The 20,235-nt window shown below is 37.6% G+C and overlaps 1 long non-coding RNA gene across 1 annotated transcript in view; it reads left to right on the top strand.

The window, feature by feature from the left end:
* The window catches only part of LOC308060144, a 72,686-nt gene continuing 52,451 nt past the window's right edge, over window positions 1-20,235 (top strand). Inside the window, exon 1 of the long non-coding RNA XR_013926619.1 lies at window positions 1-20,235. This exon is cut by the window's right edge and continues 15,700 nt beyond it. This is a non-coding gene — a long non-coding RNA (uncharacterized lncRNA).

The following is a 20,235-nucleotide window of genomic DNA, read 5'->3' on the forward strand; positions in this document are numbered from 1 at the left end:
GTTATACAGATTTTTTTAAAATTAGTCCACCACTCTAATGCCAAGTTACAGTGCTTTATAGTAGCCAGCTTTGCAGTGCTAAATGGTCTTCTGTAGCTTCATCCTTCTGCCTGCCTACAAGAAATAGTGACAAATTACAGTTGAGGGGGGGAACTGAAGAAAGAAATATTCCATTTTTAATTGCCTTTTCATTTTCTTTTTATAGCCATGCTTAAACTGTGAGTTATCAGAAGCTGTTCAAAGTCTTTCTTTTACCATTTTAAAATATATTCCTCCTAAAGCCAGATGAAAAATCCGGTTAATGGGGTTTTGTGACTCCCACAAAATCCCCTACAAATTAAGGGACTTTGAAAAAATGTCAGCTGCCCCGTTCCCAAGAAAGAAAAATTAAACAATAAAGGCTTATCGACTTGTTCCTGAGAAGATAAAGCACTTATGAATGAGACCCTCTCATACTCTCTGGTTTGTGATCAGAGTCTGCAATTTCCAAGATTCACAGAAAATATTTTGATTAGCAAAAATCCCCACTCTGATGAAATGAGTTTTAAGATTTTGTAACTGAATCCCATCCTCCCTTCAACCTGTTTTCATGCAATGTGCTGTCTCGTTCAGTTGTGCTGCTATCACTACAATTATAACCAGTGCCATAAAAACATCACATTCATGCAGACCAGCTGATTGTGCCAAGTTCAAGAAAGGACAGCAGGATAGAGATGACAGCAGCTTCTGCTGGCTCTGCTCCAAAGTCCCTTCAGGCTTGTTGTTTTTCTCTTTTGCAGACCCCCAGGATTTCACTTTCTCTGAAATATTAATGCCATCCTTCTCTCTAAGAGGGTCTGACTCCCAGTCTACTGACACCACTGAGGGCATTTCTATTGACTTCAACAGGTCATCTACAGAGCTATTCATCTTTCATGTCTTCCTCTTTTACACTAATTCTGATCTGTCTGCCATGTGTCAGCTTGAGTGAAATCCTTAAACAGCAAACTCTGGTCCCCCATCACATATCCAATACATACACACCACATACAGATAAACTGCAGGCTTATAGCTGCCTTCTTTGCTGTGCATATGGCTTTTACATGGTCTAAAAGACCTTAGAGCAAAGTGGGGGAAAAGCCAACTGTGGAAGACTTCCAATTTTAAATTTTCTGGCCTGTGGAGTCCTGCCCTATGCCATATAGAGAGAGGGAGATAACACAAAATAAAAAGGAGGTCTCATACTACCTCTTTCTTGTCCAAGGACAGTAAACAAGGCATCTTTCTAGAATCTTGTTAGATTACTATGGAAAGCCCAGGTGGATTTCCTGACTTCAGTTCTTTGGAAATTGAGAACTGGTTCACCTGGAAAATAATTCTAACTGTAGCTACCTAGCTATATTAATCCAAATTGAAAACGTGGCTTAAAATATTTAATGCCATTAGGAAGAGTAAGTTGAAGAAACCAGCTCTTCTTACACTGCACAAAGGAAAACAAGATTTAAAATGTATCTTTCTTATTCCCTTTCCCTCTGACGCTCCGTTTTCCTGACATTAGAAATGCGAGGGCAATTTCATCAACAGCAAGACAGTGGTCAGCTGCAGAAAAGAGGGTCGTTCACTTCTCCGTGTGAGCACCAGCAAAACCTGCCCTAAAATATCCACTGCAGAGTTTTTTTAAATCCTACATCATAATGAAAGACAAATGAAGCATTTTTATCTCACTCATTTTAATCTTTAAAAAAGCCAACAAATAAATCTAATATCAAGACAGCTGAACACAGTAGTCAACCATTCTTCAGGTTCCTGTCCTGCCCACTGTTGTATATTTTTAGTATTCAGCCCATTTGGCTAACTAAGCAGGGACAGCACTAATTGCTGCAGAAGGTTGATGTGGAAGAAAAGAGTCACATTCTTCCTTTAACGTGGTGCAGTCTGCCATGACTCTGCAGAGTGACACAGCGAGCTCAGAATAGCAACCAAACCAAGTGAGTCTTCCTAATGCCAAACAGGGATCACAGAAAATGATGGAGTGTCTCTGAATTAAAGACAAGAAGCAAAAACTATGCAAAGTCTGGAAAGCCAGCTCATGTCAAAGGAATATTTGCTTTGATTTAATTGATGATAAAAGAAAACCCAGGAGAAGGGTGAGTTTGGATGACATTCAAGTGTGTGTCCTGTGTTAGGAGGAGGGTAGAGATACCATCTGCTTACATTACCCTTCATTGCTAGAACCACAACGGGTTAGTACAACTATGAAAAGAGCCTTTGCTACACAAGAAGAGGCCATGGCCAACAAAGTCAAAGATTTGCTGTTTCATCAGCTGCTGGCCTCTCCACTAAGGCATCTCCTCTGGACCTGCTGGTGAAATGCAGAACTAAAGGCAGTGGGGGGCAGCAGGAGGAAGCTACCTGCTCCCTTAGGAGTGGATTTTTCCTGTACTCATTTTCTTCCATATAGGAGAGAAATACTGAAGCAGTGCAGTTATGTGTCCCTTGCTCCAGCAAAAATGACTCTGGACCCTTTGGTCTGTTACTTACATGTTGAAAATGATTCATAGAAATTCTGAAAAATGAAGGTGTTTCTTTGTCAGAGGTGGTATAAACAAACAAGGAACCAGGAAGACATTTTCTAAGCTCCAGGAAGAGAAAATTCTGTGTCTCTTCAAACAAAACCAAATATAAAAAACAGTGAGGCTTTCCTCATCTCATAAACCACTGGATCGCCACATCTCTTTCTTACCAGTATGAGATACGGGAGGCATACCATCACTTTCCTGGTCAAATGCTAAAGAGGCATTGTATATAAAATGCACAGACAAGCAGAATAGGTTTACATAATGTTAATACAGACAAATGACATGTACAACATATCTAGCTGCAATTTAATTAGATTAATTAGATCAATATAATTAGCAGCGCTATATTACGCTATCAAGACTTAGCCTTGCAAAGAACACTGCTAAAAAATGGTTTACAGTCTTAAAGCATTGTAACAGCGCATGCAGTATCCATGCTATCACGCATCAATATCACCACTAACACACTATTAATACTGGGAGTTTATAGGACACTCAGGAGACACATAAAACACTACCCTTGCAGAGGAAAATTTTGATAATGGAGCCTGTGAAATTATTTCAACTGTTGAAAGGAGCTCACTCGAACTTAATTCCAAACTACAACATGGTCACGATTATATAGCAAGTTAATTTAACCCATTGAGGCAGGAGCAGACATAATGAAGAAAACAGATTGATTCAGCATGACTTACCAATGAGCATTTTGCTTAGAGTTCTCCATAAGTTTTGTACACATAATAAATCACAAGTGGCTGTTTAACTATTGCATCATCTACTTGGACATAGACTAGATGTCACACTTGGTGAAATCTCATACAGTTGTTATTGCTTTTAGTAGTGATTTTGCATTAAACAGGGCTATGGGATTGTGTTGGACATCTAAACCTCCATAGTGCTAAAAAAATGTTAATTTACATCTGCTAGTGTGCTCAGTACACTTGGGCTCATAACTAACAAAGAAAGTATGTATGTGTAACATCTCGAATCAACTACTGTGACTTTCTGTATGCTAGAAATCATAGCTCTTGCAAGGAGAAAAGAAAAAAGCCCAGCAACTCCAGCTCATTCAAAATAACAACAGCCACTAAAATTTAGCAATACAAAGTGATAAATTCACCAGAATTCATGTTTATGGGTTTCTCCCACAAAACAGAGAAGCTAATCATAACTAGTCCATCTGCACCAAATTCTACTAAGAAAATCTGGTACATAAACTACTTAGGTAGTAAAGGTTTTTTTTCTCTTTGCATTTAGACACACGTAAGAATAGATGTGTTCATGGAAGGGGTGTAGTAACAGCCTTAGAGTCTGCTATTTATGCACAAGATCCACAGGCAAAGCAGAAATGCTGGAATGCGTATTTCCATTCTCTAGCCTTTGCTGTGAGACGTGGCTCAAACGATATTTCCAGTTGACCATGCAGTACTGAGGAAATAAAATCAGCCCATTTCATAAAGACCAGCTAGCTCAGTTGCTACCGTCCTCATCTCCCTAGAAGACTGATGAATCTCAGGACAAAATGGCCTTATCTCAGCCTGTGTACCTTGATTGGCCACAAGAATTAGGTCCCAGCCATCCTTAAGCTCATTAAAAGAGTAAGTGCAGAAAGTTTAGATGTGGCTCAGATTTTCCTAAGAACAGATGCAATTAAAATATATGCATCTCCCTATAACTGTCAAAGGAAGTTATCCTATTTTCCATCGTTTTGGGGGTTCTACTGTGCACTTTTATCAATGCAATTTATGCTAGTGTTACTCCATGTCATTTGTCCTTGATCATACTTTTTATTTCAAGAAAAAGTTGAATGCAATGTGAATAGCCCCTCTGTCTGTCTGTTGTGAATATACATTAATGCCTAACTGATAAAAACAGCATCATTCTGGCTTTATCTGTCTTCAGTATCACGTTGGATATGCACTACCTGATTTTTACTTTGGTTAGTTTTACATCCTTATTACCTACATTGTAGTCTTCACTAGATTTACACTGCCAGATAAATAGAATAAAGCACAGAGGACTGAAATAAAGTGTCTTGTGTCTGGAAATAATCACCTATGTTATGAAAATTATGGAAGTTGAAAACGAACATTATAGCTTTCCAGCTTTTTTAATGTGAGGCTGATTTTAGCTTCTCTGATAGAAAACTTTGCTTGCTCCCTTTTTGTGTGATATGTTTAGAAGAAAGTAGGACTATTTTCATGTGTGAGCACAATTAGTAAAAAGTAGGTAGGTAGTCCGGCTGATATTAAATTAAAAACTTGGGAGCAGAAACCATTTATGTCAATTTTCCATTTTGTCACTCTCCTTTTCAAATAGCTAATTTATGATACTCTGTCACACATTAGTGTTTTATGGCATGTATATTTTATGACAGCTAAATGATAAATTTGTCTGAAATGAAGCTATTCTTTGAAGAGTTAATTATAACCTGTGTAACATATTAAAGAAAATCAATATATGTTTGGAATGAGTCACTATTGAATCTTATTCCAAACAGAGAAAACGTATTCTAAAAATCAAAGTTCCTTTTTAAACTCAGTTTTTGCTAAAATAATCTAATTTGAGAGTTCATTAGTAGAAAAGGAATACTTTGTCAATATATCTGTGTAACAATCCTTTTCTAAGGTAACATTATGTGATCTGCTTGTATGACGTTCAGCTGAAAATTTCACGTTTAATATTGTTTGACAGCAAAACAATGGGCCAGACCTATCTAATTGCTGAACAACCTGACATATGTGATATTTGGACTTCGAAAAACATCACCAAATTTTGGGTATCTGTTCCAATCTTTCAAGCTCTTTCAAATAATTAGAGATCTAAGCATTTACTCTGAGAATTGCTCAAGGAGTAAATAAAGAAAAATGCATTACATTTTTCCAGTCATCTTCAGAGGTAGGGTTTTTGTCTCAGGTAGGTACCAGTGATTTCTGCATACAGGGTTGTCATTATTTCTTACTATCTATAACATATACTACAAGACTAGTATCTCAGTTCTGCAGCTACAGCTATACAAAGTATAACGAACTAATATTTTAATATGAAACAACCCTAAATTTTGAAGGTGACCTACCTTTTTCTAACAGTGAATACAAAACTTAAAAAGAGACCTCAAATATTTCATTTGTACAAAGTGGGGGAAAAGATTAAAATAATAAAGGAAAAAATATAGCACTAAAAGAGAAATATCCCGAAATCGAGAAATAGAAAAACAATGTTTATCATATTCCTTGTTTTTACAGTTCCAAAAAAGTTTGAATTAAAATAAGGGTATGCATAAAGCAATTCATTCTCTACTCAGGGAAGTGAGTTTTTTAGTTACATGTGGATGATAGCTTCACACATGATTATCTCTAGGTATCTAGCAGAATCCGGTCTCATTTGATGATTCTTTGGTCAGGTAGGTTCTGCAACTGCATGTTCATTTTAAGAAAACAGGTTTTATCACTGTAGCTGCAAAGAAGCCAGAGGTAATGTAAACCAATCCATTGTTTGTAGGATTATAGGCAGATTACGCCCAGGATTACAGGAGCAAATCAATATGTCATGTGCATACAATGAACCCAAATTTGTGGAGTTTCTGATTTTCATCCCTTGAAGCAATCCTTAGTTGCTGAAAAATAAGTCTAAATGTTCAATTACAATTGCAAAAAGAAAAGAGGATAATGGACAGCCTTGTCTAGCTCCCTGGTGTCATTTTAAAAAGGGCGAGTTTAAATTGCTAGTATGCACAGACCTGGTCAGGATATTACACAGTATTTTTAATCCAATTTTTATGAAGGTCTTTCTAAAGTGAAGAGTGCAGGTTTGGGTTGGGGTTTTTTGTTGGGTTTTTTTTTTTAAAGAACAGTCAACAGATATTTCCATTTTAATGAATCCAAAGAGTTTCCTTGTCAGTTGGGTGGACTAACCTATATTATCAAACTTTTGTGGTAAATAAACACAAAACTTTGAATAATCCTCAGTGAAGCACAATGGAAATAATCCAGACTGATTTATGTGGAAATCATTTGCAATGAGCTGAAAAAGTGTCTCACCAAGCCTCTGCTCCCCTTTAAACCTTCACTTAACGCTTACAAGAGATTTTTTTCCCTGTATACGTGCTTTGCACGCAGGAGTGTATTTCAGCACTGGTAAATAAATTTAGTCCGACATTTAAGACCAGTATGAAATACTCCAGATAGATAGGAAAACCAGTTCACTGGAATTGTCGGGTTGTGTAATAACAGACTTTTTGATTCAAATGTTCAGTTGAATACTTCCAATAACAGTGTATGTATGATTTCTCACTGAATGTTTACTGGCAGCTCATCTAAGCACATTACTTTCCCCACTGTTAGACTTTAGCAGCATTTATTATTTCTTATTAAGTCTAAGGTTATACTTTGATCTGGTGAAAGTTCCAATAAAGTGCTTTTGTTTACAAACTTTATCTTCTGTTTAAAGCAACTTGGAAGATTAGAGTGTCTGACACTGCTCTTTGAAAGTGTTATTTATGATTTCTAGATCATATGTCAAAGTTTGAGCCTTTAGTTTTAATAATTGACGCAGTTTGGGATACTTCATCTTATTCTTTACACAGAACATGTGCCAGCAGTTTCTCATTTGTATTCTTGCTGGTTTACGTTATATGAAAGCTTTTCTGCAGCCGTGGCGTGTTGCCGTTTGTTCACTTTTTGTCAGCTAATTCAATTGAGGTTTTTTACTACACATATTAGTATTCATTGATTTTTGTAATTTTAAAACTATTATTCAAAATTACTATTGTTGTATCTCTTCGTTTTTGAGGTCTGCACCATTGTTAATTGTGTTTTTTAATGATTCCTGTCTTGGATTTTATAGCATATTATTACCATCACAGAATCAAGTTTCAAATTAGTATTTTTGTCTGAAGAAAAGCACTCCTTTTTTCAAGAAGTGTTTGATTTGTTCATGCAGTTTCTTGCTTGTAACAATTGTAAAATGAATTTTTTCTGCTACTTCTACAGCAGGATAACTACCCCAAATACCTTACTTTAGTCTGAAAGTCTGTGAGACAGGGATGACGCAGATTTGCTTGGCCCTTTGTGGTGAAGATTTTCTATGGACAAGAACCCGTATCCATCTCCAAGACACATATTCTCAAGGTCTATCACCTGCAGCATCCTCACCCTAGTGGGCACAGGACTGCCTTTCAAATGCTACAAATGCCAGGCTGGTTTGGAAGAACAAAGTATCAAAAGAGAAGTTGAAAATGTGTGTGTAACAGTTGTGTGACATTTTCACTTTGGTCTCCTTTTTCTACAAGAAAGATCACAACACATTGATCTACGTTCCATGTCCTGTTCACGGTCAGCCCCCCCCCCAAAAAAAAAAAAAAAAAATGAAATGCTGTAAACTGGAGACAGCTAACAGGCAAATCACTAAAATTAGTCCATCACTCAAGGCAAATGAGCACATGCTTTTTGCTAGCCCAAGAAGGTGGTCTTCCTCAACATTGCCACCTGTGTACCTATGACCAATGGCACTCCCAGCTGAAGCTTGGGTCTGGGCATCATGCTGACCATCAGTGGGGAAAAGCCCTCAGCAAATGGTGAGGTTTTTGAAGTATTGCTTTTCCCTGCCAACTTCACCTTGTCTTATCCACAAAAAGCTGGATCCTGTTTCTTTTCAACCATGTATTTATTTCTCACAGGACATCTGGGCAGTAATAGTGATGACCTCTGCAAAAGCAGACAGGCAGCTGCATATGGGTGCTCCTGATGACAGATCCTACAAAGATGCTGGAAAAGATAGAGGACTGAAAACTACATATCCCACAAGGATATGTCTTCTGTTGTCTGCCCAAAAGTAACACACAGAGCCAGCTCAGAGCTGCACATTCAGCCCTGGCAGGTCCAGTAAGTGAATCAGCTGCACCTGAGACTGGTGGTGTCAAAGGCCATTGATGGATCAAGCAACGGTATTGTAGGTGTCTTCTCTTGCCCAGTGTCCGTAAGAAGTTCATCCACCAGGATCACTAGAGCTGTCTCCACACTGCACTCCAGACTGATACCTACTTATGAAGAGTGCTGGAATTTGGCACCTGGACTTCTAGACATTCCTTTTGCAGTATTTTCACTTAGACACAAAAGTTTAGATATCTTGAGTATTCATGTTTTAAAAACTCATTGAGGTGAAGATAGATAGCAGAGGGAGGTCTAAGAAGCTTTAAGTACCCTAGCTTTCAATCATTTCTCAGCTTATCTTTAATATAAAAATCTATTATTTCAAACTTTAAAACTTCTGTTAGAGTTTTAACTTTAAAATTGAAGCCTTCTTTCTCCTAAGAGATTTAATTTCTTTATGGATTGTTGGATTAAAATGCAATCTTGCTGTTGGACTTCTCTCTATTTTTATGATCCTTCCTTAAGCACAATTTTCTTGGACTTGTACAAGAAAGAGAGAGAGAGAGAGAGAAAAAGGCAAAACTGTGCCTGTCTGGTGGTCTTACCTAAAGAATATTTTCCAGGAATATAGAAAAGAAAGTATAGTTATAATAGTTATTGCAAATAGAGAGAAATGGTGATGCGTTATTTGCTACAGTGGTGATATGTACAGCAGTAATTGCATGGTATTGTGAGAATCACCCAAAACTCTTGTACTAAATTTCAACATATCTCATGTATTAACTGTCCTCAGAAGTTACAACTACACACTGAGAATGGGCCAGTAAATTTACAAACTTGAGATAAACCATCCTGCCCATAGAGTATGAGAGGAATTGGTAAGATCATGAATACTCTTAAGTTGGTTATCATATAATGATGTTCTAAATTCAAATTCTAAATCAACAGAAGTTCCCACAAAATCTCTAATTAAATGCAAGTAAGGACGGCAATTTATTTCTGCCGTGCCAAGACAATACATATAGCCGATATAGCTGCAGATGCAGTGGTAACCAAGGTACTGATATGCTGTTTACAAATATTAACAGGCAACCATGAGAGCACTAGGAGAATGCTAGATGTTCAATTAGCATAGGACAGGGTCTATATCCTACTTTTATTAACATTAATATAACCAATTAAACCAGAGAATTCTAATAAATAGCTCTTGTTTGGGCAGGATATTAACTGAAGGAAAAATATATATGAAGGCTTAAGGTTAGGATTTGATTGAAGATTTTAGGCTACTGAATCTATTTAGTAATTACGTGAGGACTAAAGGGAACGTTTTATCTCGGAATGAATATGAGTTATTTGCTGGGACAAAGAGCCAAAGTCCCGGGTGTCATGCTTTCATCTACTTACGGCAAATGGAGGGAAACTTGGCTTCTCAGCAGTGGTCAGTAATCAAATGTGAAAATTGAGTCAAGTTAGTATTTTCTCAATTACAAAGCTTTTTAATGTATTGTTTTAAAATAATTGAAAATAAGCATCAGTGGGAATAAAATTCTCATTTAAAAAATGTTTCTGCAGCAGGAATGTCTGAACAAAATACAGCAAATAGCTCCATTCTTAACACTCTCACTCTGTCTATTGTAAGTGCTGATGTAAATTACACCAGGGTTCAGAGCTACATCATTTTCTATACTGTATTTTTCTGTTTTCATTCCAAGGGCAATTTCACATAGGAAGAGTGAAAAGAAAGACCAGGAGGGGCCAAGGATTGCATGGAATGAGGTTTTCCTCACAATTCTTCTCTCAGAGTAGATATCCCTAGAAAGATTTTTAGAATTTGCTATGTAAAGAGAGGATTCCTTAATTCAAGGTGTAATTCTGCTTGATCATTTACAAATGTATACTTACAAGTATTTATATGTGGAAACTTTGCAGTGGCTTGTTCAGCCAGTATTATTATGCCCATTATTGCAATACAACAAACAAAAGCAGGCAGTGATATCACAAACTGTATCTAAAAATGACGCAAAAGCAAAAGACGTCCCAGCTTTACATCTCCAGAGCATGTGCATGGCGGCACAGGAAGGGAGATGTTTGTTTCAGCTGAGGGATGTCAATGCTTTCATTGAATCACCCTATTTCTCCATTAAATTTCTTTTCCAGGGTTCATGTGTTTTGATACTTATTTTTCCCTTTGAATGTCACTTTGAAAGAACACAGAATCCATGCAAAATCTCATTCTGAATTTGTACTCAGAATTCAAATTGCATGAATTTGCATTTCTCTTATATTAGAGCACAATTCTGAAGGTTCAAAAGGACTTGGATTTTGAGGGTGTTTATAAAAAAGGAATGGAATGAACTTTCCTTCCAGCCCCAGTTTCTTGGGATCAGTCCCTCCAGTAGAATAGTTAAGAATCTGATCCTTCACATCCTGTTGATAAAAGAGGAGATATAAACTGGCATGATCTGCATATTTGCTACTAAAAGCATCCATCCTACTCTTAAGCTACGCAAGCACCAGTGCCATGGTGAAGCATCAAGCATAGATTTGCCTAGGATACTTGAACAACTTTTGGATGAGGAAGGCATCCAAGATCCTTCACAGACAAGCCTCATGGGGAAGAGGTTAATGATAGTAAGAGGAGGTTTTTTATAATATTTCCATCTGAAATCTGGGAAGCATCAAACAGTGCTATGCAAACTAAGCCAAAATTCCAGAGACAATCACGAAAGTAGGTTGAGATCTGTCATCTGATTTTTGTCTCAAGGACCCATAATCTGAACTGAAAGTTTCCAGAGCTTAGCTGTGCTGAAAAGTCAGGCACAAGCTGACTGCATTTGGGCATTTAGAATGAATGTACCCAAGAAGAGGATGAGTTTTGTAAACTCAGCTGCTTAGGCAGAAAAAAATTCCAGCCATGACATTTGTGTATGAAAGCAATCTCAGGCCAAAAAAGAAACAAGAGAATCAAGCACAGCATGACTTCTGTCTGAAAAGTACTCTCCAGAAGGGTAGGCAGAGGTTTCAGAATTTTTTTAAAGTATTTTAAGAATCTATTTTTTAAGAAAGTAAAAAAAAAGTGCATGATCCATATACACACACAGCAAAATGGAATTTTAAAATTATTTTGAAAACCTCTCACTTTTGGATATGGGGGCATGTGACTATTACAAACCTTCAACAATCATATAGCTAAATTAACCAGTTAAAAGTTCTGATTAAAGAAAAACAAGCTGTAACTGAATTAGACAGAACTGCTAATATCAGACAACTGGGACATAAAGTAGCATAATAAATTGATCAATTTAATGACTGACTAAAACTCAGTTCTAAAATAAGCTGCAGGACAAATAGGGGTAAAAATCCTTCCTGGCTACACAGTCATTTCTTTATGATCAATTCCTTCATCTGCATTGCATAGTGTCACACAAACTAGTTGAGATTAAAATCTTGAGGCTCTGCTTTTTGGATTTGTCTCAACTGGCAGCTTATTCAAGGTTATTAATCAGATCTGATTCATAATTCTCAAAATGTCATAAAGAGGGCTCACATTATAAAAAAAAAAAAAAAAAAAAGAAAGAAAAAAAATCACATATATCATGCAAACATCTATCTGGGGATGACTCAGTCTGCTGTAGGTTGTGCCACAGCTCTGTTGCAGCGTGTACCACTGTTTGAGTCACTGATTCTAACCAGACTTCTTTGAACCTGATTTTCCCTGGAAAATCTACAGATTTGTTTTCCTTTCTTCCCCTCCTCAGAAGACCAAGAATTCACAAATGAACAGATCTCTCATAAATTATTGTGACCCTAGCCATACCTTCAATGCTCTACAGTAATAGAAAGTAATTAAATCTGGATATAGTTGTTTTAAAATTGGACATTCGCTACAAGCAACAACAACAACAAAAAGAATCAGGAATCTGGGGCAGATAATTTTTGTTTTCATCAAGCATGAATCAGTCACCAAAGGAATGCAATGTTCTTCAGAACAAAAAGACCTTTTCTCATGTTATTTCAGCTTCTGGACAAAATACTTTCTGAAGGGGATACAAGGAATGTGGGGAAAAAAGTCAGTGTGGCGATGCCATCCGTGCTGAAGGCTTTTCCAGAATCCCATGGGTTTGGTTACATACATTAAACACAATTGTCAGACTAAATAAGGAAGGTAGGCATGTTATGTTGAGTCAGTTCAGTCAGAACCTCAGGACATTAAGAAACGGAGCTGAAAACAGTAGAGCCTGACCTGGACAGCTGAAATATTCTACAAAGTAGAACATTGTTTAAACACCCTTTCTGAAGGCAACAAACAACCCTCTGGCATAAGTCCTGAATAGAGCTCATTAAAAAGTGTTTCTCCAACCAGCATTTTCCAGGAAACTTAGTTACCCTTTAGTGGTAATTCAAATAGTAAAAATCTTATACCAAAATTCCAAACATGATGATGTGAAAACACTCCTATGCTGCCTATACGTATATGTCTCTGTGTGTGTGTGTATATATATATGTGTGGTATATATATAATTCAGGCATTGTCTCTGCTGTTGGTCCACTTTGCAGACAGCTTTCACCCCCAGAAAGTCATTACAACCTTTTCTCTAGGACAATGCAAAGGTAATGTGCTGCAAAACGTCACACACTATACGTCTTTGGCTTCAGCATACCAGTGAGAAACACTGAGTATCTGGGAAGCCTGTCCCTGAAAGAGAATGCAGACAAGAAACAATAGCCCCACAACTCTCACGAAGCCTTATTTCCAAATGGAAATACTTTGTTCAGAAACGTTCATATACTTCTTAAGAACATAATCCAGAAATCACAAAGGATATTTCAGAGTTGCCTTATATGAAAAAGTCACAGACATAATTTTATATTGTTTCATTTTTTGGAACAAATTAAACTTCCTAAAACATAAAATCCACCTTTTACCTGTCTATTATATAGTGTAATGAAAGGTAAGAAATAAATGTTTTATTATTGTCAACTTGAATATGCAGCTCATGCCTTTCTTGCTCCATTTTAAGAACAGTCAAGAAGGGAAAGAAAAAAAAAGAAAGAATATAGCAGAAGTTGACTAACGCTCTATACTAAAAAGGTTAAAAAGCACATTTTGGAATCGTCTGGGTGAATATTCCCTGAAGTTTTATTACATAATTCTAAAGCATACTTTTAATTTTGTCTTTCATGCTACAGGTTGTAAGTCATCCAAGTCCTGCTTATTTCAGAATGATAATATAATCTTCCTTTAAGTATTTTCTAAGTAGATGTAAAATCTGAAGGGTTTTTGTTCTAACAGTAAGTATTTGTCAGACTATTTTGATTTCACAATTCTACTTAGTTTGCTTAAAAAATAACCTTGTAGTTCTCCAATTTGGGTAAGTCTAACATACAGTCCACAAATTACTTTTTTTCTCTTTAACTAGCACATTAAACCGCCTTAATGAGATATGTTGCATCTACCCAAGGTCTTGCATCTACCAGTGTCACCAGATTCAAGACTATTTTTTTTCCATTTTCTCCAGTACTTCATACTGTTGTTGTCAAAGAAGGCCAGGATGACTTTTCATCATGGAAACATAGACACTAGAGAACACAATGAGAGTCCTTGGAATAAGACTGTGATGCCCTAACATCGTTGTATTGCTCTTAGAAAAGTCACTTGAAACTTGTATTCTGTTTTTCCAGCTGAACAATGGAAAGAATACACATATATCACTACACCATTCCAACAGCAAATTCTGTACATCCCCCTTAATATGTTATGTTACTCTATGTTAATTATCTAATTTACTAATTACTCTATTATAATTAATATTATCATTACTAGCCCTAATACATTTTTTTAAAAAGTGTACCTATTTTCCTGAAGGTGAGCGTGGAGACTGAGGAGTCAAACACATGGAGAGTACTGCCATTACAACTGGCTGCAAATACTTCTGATGAAATAATCTTACAAAAGAAAACTCAAAAGTGTCCAAAGAAAGATGTTTTGGAAACTTACATGGAGTTTTGCCAAAATTTGGTTTCAGAGAAAAACTAAGACAAAAGTTCCAGCAATGAAGAAAAATGTACTGCTTGAATATCTTCCAAATGAGTAATTTCGGATATTTTTTTCTGTTGCAAGCTTGTGTTTTTCAATATTAAAGGAGCAAAAGGAAAAAAGGTAATAAAAGGATGTGATTTTTCCAAAGTGATGCACTTTGATTGATAAGCAATATTTTGATGTGAGTGGAAGATGGGATCTGAAATTTTTCAGTGCAGAGGAATTTAAAGCTTGCATCTGTTACATTTTCTTTCCTTTCACTGCATTGCTTCAGGCAGGCAGCAGAACAGCAAAATTCAGGTTAAATGTGTGCCACTGAAAGTCATCTTGCACAAGGTGAACTTCCTTTGCCTGCAAGCTTCACCAACAAAATCTTCTGCAAAACAACTTGAAGTGGCCCTTCTGATGTTTGATAAATGACCAAACAGGTGCATATGTAGTTTTGTCTACAAAAACCTCAGTAGATGTTCTTTCCCAGATCCAACTGCAGACCATAACACATTCTGGGAAAGGTCCTGAACAGGTAAAACACGTCCACAAGGTACATAAAATCTTTCACCCAGTAGCACTGCCAGTGGCACAGAGAGTTTCTCAAATTATTTTGGTACAGTTGTAAAATGGAAAAAACATTTATAAACTTCAGTGAAGTTTGGGTACAAATTCAAAAACTGCATTTCTTCCAGTGCATAAAAAGAATCTTGCAAGTCTACATCCAAATCACTAGGAAAAAAAAATAACATTAGGGATAACACCTGCACAGATTTTTGGCAAGCATCAGTACTTTTGTCTAAGGACATTTTTGGTCTAAAGCTGGCTGCTCACTGCTTCATAACAATTGACAAATTCTTGGTTCCTAAAAGCAACCAGAACTGTTTTATGAATTCTTTCATTTAGTAGGGAGTTCTCAGGACCTCACCCTGGTATTCAGTGTGGTTCTGTCTTCCCTCTTCAGTTTATCTTTATTTTTATGCATTTCTAAGTCTTATAACCTTTTTTGTCTCTCCCCTCTCCTGGACCACAGGAGACGTTTACCATCTGTAAGCTGTAATGTCCCTAGACATGAGAATTTCTCATGGAGGGGTCTCTATTTTGGGATGGCTAGGGCATACAGGAGCAGCACTTATAAATCCAGTGTTTAGAAAACAAAGAAGAAAGTAGAACAACCAGGGATTTTGTGCAAGTGCACAACTGTTGTGAATTCCTATCAAAGTAGTAAAAAGGAATTACCAAAGTAGCTATTAAATAATCTCTCTTCAGAACTACAATATCATGTTTTGAATAATAATCATTCAAGAGACCAGAAATTACATGCATTTTAAAAACAGGGAGAAGGATAGCAAAAGAAGGAATTTAAGTAGGTAACCTAGCAAAAATCACGTAGTGAGAATCCAGTTGAAGCAGAAAGCTAAATTGGCAGACCTGTTCTGAACAGTAGCCTTCAAAAGACAAGATATCAGCACCTTGTTTGGAATATTTTGCTGGATACATTCTATTAAAAATGAGATACTCTACTGTAAATATAAGATCATGTGTTAAATCATTGTGTCAGTACTCAGGGCTTCTGTTTCATTCCCCAAAGTACAATATCACAGATATTATACCAAGTCTGTACAGTACAGATTTCCATCACTCAGAAATGCTACCTTTTATACCACAGCATGTAAATGAAACATTTTACACTGCAAAACTAACCTTAGGACTAGTGCAACATAACCCTGATTCACTGCTGTCTGCAGTGCTACTGAAGGTAGAAATCTTAACTTGCACGAATTAAAAGTAACAGGATTGATTTTACTAAGCACCTAGACAGGCACTTAAATAATAATTCCATGATTCTAGAAAGCTTAGCAAAGCAACACCCAAGTCAAAATGAAGAAAATTAGAAAGCTCAAGTTGCATAAATATTTCCTTATGAATACCTCCAGTTTTCTTTGATGGTATGCTTAAAGTCCACTTTCCAAGAATTCTATAATAATTGCCTGTAAAATATTCATTTTGCATGCACTAGGGATTAAGGTAAACAATATATTTTTCCTAGTATCTTTTAATTGGTAGTCATGGTGATACCCCAAAACATATATTATTTTTGTAGGCTTCCTGATTTTTTGAGTTTGGCAGTAGCAAAATAACACAAACTACATCAGAGGACATTAATTCCTAAGCAGCACAAGCAGGGCTAATTCAGCTACACAGGCAATATAGTTGCCAGGAGGTACCATGGGAATCCTTGGCTATGCTCCTAGGGCCTCTTACTCATTCCTAGGACAGCCCTGGTTGATGTTTCCTTCCTGTGAAATCAAAGACAGAGATCAAGGGGAAAGCAAAAACTCTTGGTGTTCTCCTTTTAATATGGTATGGTTTATCCTCTCACAAAACAAGAAATATATCAAGGGGAAAAGTAGGTACCTGAAATTTTGGATTAGCTGGGCACTGAAAGTCAAAAAGGCTGATGAGGAAAAGGAATTTATGCCCTGCATATGCATGCAATTCATGCTACTTTTAAATAATAGGGGTTTGGAAGGATGTTTGTAGTGGGTGCTGGCTTTTTCTTTTTCTTGTACTGCACATAACCTACCAACAGTGCAAGTCAATATATGGTTATCTGCTCTCAGGCCATGTTTGCACATGAAAATCCATGTTGGAGTAGGCAATATACGAACAGAACAAAAAGAAAATCTTTTCCAGGTAAAACCATGTCTACTATTTCACCACTTTTCCCACAAGATGCTTGTGAAAGACTGTTCCTTTCTTTTCCCATCCTTCCTTGATTTATAACAGGTATAGTCTAGGAACATTTCCTACTTTTTTAGTGTACCACTTTGGCTATGTGTGCCCAGCAGTCTACTACATCTCTATAGTTTTTCTAACCTGGTATGCAAGATACATAAACTTAAAATAAATCCAAAATGTAGACAATGTGAAATCAGTTTCAGAAAGCTATGTGGTACTAGAGCAATTCTGGCCAAAATCTTGCTGAGGTTCACTCCACTGTAGTCAGCACTATACACAACTTGCATCATCAATGTATATCTTGAGATATTTGTGAGCAACAGTGTCACTCAAACTTTTCAACTCTGTTGCAAGTCTTATCAAGAAAATTTCAGTGTTTCATCTATAAACATGATTGAACTACAACCAACATGTAGTAGGTGCATGCCAACGTATCTTTATGCAAACTTGTTGTTCTGCTGTTCTGCATTTGGAGCAGCGGCAAGTGCAAACATGGTTTATGTTTCCAGCCCCTCAGAGTAGCTGGGCTCCCACACAGCCTGAGTAGATCACACCAGAGGACAATGCAAGTGAAAGCCCTCTGACCTGCACCTCTTGGTCTCAGTAAAGACAAAATTAGGCTTGTCAAAATCATGTGTCTCCTTTGTTCCTTTGGAGTATACGTCCCCCTTGCTGCTTTCCCAGCACACTGGCAGCCTAACGCTGGCTGGCCATGTCCTTCCTTCCTCTCTAATTTCTAGAGGTCTCTACTTCTTTTCTTTATTACATACCATCAGGTAAGCCAAAAATATTCCTGGAAGATCATGGGAGGCCTACGTAAGGTCTACATGCCCCATCTTCTTGTATCTAGACTATGTCACCCTGTCTGAAGAATGTCCCTGGTGTCCTGTCATGGTGCAGAGTTACTAGGTACTTAGCCCTGTATGCCCCCAGCCAGTTTGGTGTAACAAGAAACATTCCCCAGAGTCAGGAGAGTGCTCTGGACAGCACTTCTGGTCAGTTTGTCCTCTACCAGCTGATCAAGTACATTGCCTTTCCAGTTCCTGGTGGAAGGGTTTCTGCTAGAAACCTCTACGGTCCTCAAGTCTTCCACTAACCAGGAAACATACCCATACAGAGAATCCAAACCTTCACCTTGCCCCTCTCCTTCCTCTCTCTTCCTGCTTCCATGCACGCCAAGCCTATGAAGACACATTTTGAGCACAGGTCATCCAACAGGCTAAATGGCTCAAATGTAATGCATTTATGCAATCGCTTTCAGACCACCACACACAGTTGTCTTTTTCCAAAGGGTACAGGTGCTACAAAGCAGGACAGAGGCCATGAGAGAGGTTTCCTGTCTCGGTATGTCTTGGCCCCACAGATGCTGAGCCCTGTAGGACCAGCCTGCTGCTGCTTCTTCCAATCCCATGGTTGAGGAAACACTGTTAAGTGTGTCCTACACCATGACACGTTCTCCCAGCTCCAGGCCAGTTCTGCTGTCTCTCTGATGGATGCTTTCTGAGTCCTGGCTTTTGTGGCACCCACGCAAATAGGAAACTGAGCTTAAAAAATTGTAGGTCCATGCCTCCATAAGGCTCCTGAACAAGAAAGCATGGGCTCCAAGTCTTAGTGAACACTTACCAGTAAGGATCACTGAGGCCTGCTGAGCTACATCTAACATCAGTCCAGCCTGTGCTGCCTAAAGATATATAAGCATTGCCTGATTTCAGATTTCCACAAGTACTGCTAGTGACCTACTAGAAAAAGGAGGCTGCCTTCTCCTCCAGCTCCTTGGACAGGTGTGGTTAGTATACTCTGCATTACCAATGTATTATACTGTGTGGGCAGAAGTCATTCTTTTATAAAGGAATGCCTTAGAATAAAGAAGCAATCCTATATGATGTGATGGCCTGCAACAGGTAAGGACCAGGCATGATGAGACAGAAAAGCCTTTTGCTTTCTGTTTCCTTAGCATCCTTGAGATGCTGAAGATGATATACAATAGAAGATCTGTGAATCATGAAGACGGAGGAGACTGTGGTGAGCCAGTGTTTAAGTTATTTATTTTTTTTGTGCTAGGTCTACAGGATAAACCAGAGAAGTGGGAGAAGCAAACACACACAGCCCGCTGTTATGGGGACAGCACACAGTTCCTTCATCATGACCTCTTCAACTAGGCACATTAAGAGCAAGGAAAAAACTAAGTCCTTTTAGAAACTGTATCCTTCAAGTGTATTAAACAAATTACTAGCCCTCACCCCAGTTCTGAAGGAAATCAATGCAAAAATAGAAATGCTGACTTCAGGAGGAGGGAAAAAAAATCCCAAAGTAAAACAACACAAAACTGATATCCACATTTTTGTAGTAATTTTGGAGAAGTCAACAGTTCACACTAACAAATGTAACATGCAAATTTTGTGAATAGGTTAGGTAGAGCCAAACCTTCCTTTTTTGGCAAATAAACTATTATGTATCCAAATTTTATTTCCTTCCAATCATAACAAAACAGTGCCAGTACTGAACAGCCTCTGAAAGCTCTCTGAGTACAATGACAACAGAGAAAGAAAAGCTTCCTGACACAAGCTATTTTTTCTGTGGACAGAAAAAGAGTTCACACCATTTGAACTTTGATCACTAGCAGACCTGCACCATTTTGCCCCATACTTTTTATTGAAATAAACTAAAATATCTTCTTCCTTATAGCTAGCTATCTCATAAGAGGTAAATATCTCATACATCCACATACAATGTCAAAGTCTTCATTCACTGCTGCATTTTGGAAAAGCTGCTGCTTTGCATTTTATTTTTTACTGATTCCACTGGTTTTTAAGAGTCTGGACAGGAAAGGAAAAAATGAGTGGAAAAACCCTGCAACTATCCCTGCAGCTGAGCTCCCCCCTAGTCTACTCAAGACTTAAACAGGACATCTGCTTTTCAAGTCAGTGAAAACTCTCTATTACCTACAAGCAAGTTAAAATGGCAAAGGAGCTTTGAGAATCAAAAACGCAGCACCACAAGCATTGGCTAGTGCTGGAATGCAAAGCACAGTCCTTGG

The sequence above is a fragment of the Falco punctatus genome (genome assembly GCF_963210335.1).
Source record: "Falco punctatus genome assembly, chromosome: 3".
Classification (NCBI taxonomy): Eukaryota; Metazoa; Chordata; class Aves; order Falconiformes; family Falconidae; genus Falco; species Falco punctatus.